Below are 1444 nucleotides of genomic sequence, written 5' to 3'. Positions count from 1 at the left end.
ATATCCAGGAGGTGGTACCGTCCCAGGGATATTCATTATTTCAAACAATGCAAACGGTTAATCCATAATGATAATAATCATAACCATCATATATCACAAGTCATAATCAATATTCTGGTTTAGTAGTTTTTCCTCCAAAGACCGACACTAAGACCGACACTTGACGCATCCCAGACTGTAGTCCTTAACCATGGACACGGCTATTCGAATAGGTTTAATATCTCTGCAGAGGGTGTACTCTTTACCCACGAGTAACGGATTCCTTTAATCCATCGGGATTAATTCCCTCTACGGTCTTTTAATTGAAAACACATCTAACCGCACACACCAGCCAAACTCACTGGTGTCTGGAATCACCCTTGACACCTGTTAAGCAAAACTCTAAGTGGGAAGGCTACAACCTCGATCTAGCATGGGATCACAAAATTTATACCACGCGCAAACTGGGGGAGCTACACCCTTCGGCTACAACCGAAAACACCCATGCCCCCGGACCAGGTGGCATGCCTACCGGAGGCCTCCGGTATCTTCCACCATGGCCTCTCTGTACGGTGTGTGCTAGGAAAGGGGTTGACAACTTACTGAACCATACCCTACCTGTGGCAGGGACAAGTGGTAGTACAAAACAAGTATGGGGGTTACCGGAACAAGACTCGATCTATGGTCGACTCAGGAGGTTTAAGTATTTCCTGCATGGTTAGCTCAAGAGTAATATTTCATATCCATCAGACACAACCACCACTCATAATACCTCCCCTTCCCCACCGGTCATAATCGTCTCGACGAGGGACAAGCTCGTGTCTACCCAAGACAGCGACTTTCCCGGATCTTTCCCGGTAGGCATGATGGCATATGAGGGTGATTGCTATCACAAGTATATCCATTACCAACAGCAAGAGTTTCCATTATGCACTCAAAGCGTATGATCATATCGTCACATAAAAATAACTAATGCTCCATGTCGAGGTGGGGTATAACCGTATCAAACAACCCACAAAAAATTATGCCAGGGTTCAGAATGCTTGCCTTCAAGTTGTGGAGAGGCAGGGTGCATTCCAAAACTTTTTGAAAGTTTTCTCCTTCTTCAAAATCCTATTTTTGAAAATATACAAACGACGCATACTTTAAAAACAGTATAAAAAATTGTTTGGAAAATTTTGAAATAAATATGAAAATAAACTAGACATTATTTGGGAACCAACAAAAAAGAATCAAGTCATTTGGGTTTATATTTAAAAAGTTATAGTCAGTCAAAGTTTAGTCAAATCTGTTTTTTAAAATAAAACAGAAAAGAAAACGTTTCAAAAGGAATGCGTTTTCGGGGTAGCGAAGACGTACTCTGGGGTTTACGTCTTCACTTATCCAGCATGGACCGGCTCGTGGTCACTGACAGTGGGTCCAGCGGGCCCACTAGTCAGGTTTGACTGGTCTCCACTCCCTCCTC

Source organism: Triticum dicoccoides, chromosome 4A (assembly GCF_002162155.2).
Source record: "Triticum dicoccoides isolate Atlit2015 ecotype Zavitan chromosome 4A, WEW_v2.0, whole genome shotgun sequence".
NCBI classification, from domain to species: domain Eukaryota; kingdom Viridiplantae; phylum Streptophyta; class Magnoliopsida; order Poales; family Poaceae; genus Triticum; species Triticum dicoccoides.
Note: the sequence above shows the minus strand (reverse complement) of the source record.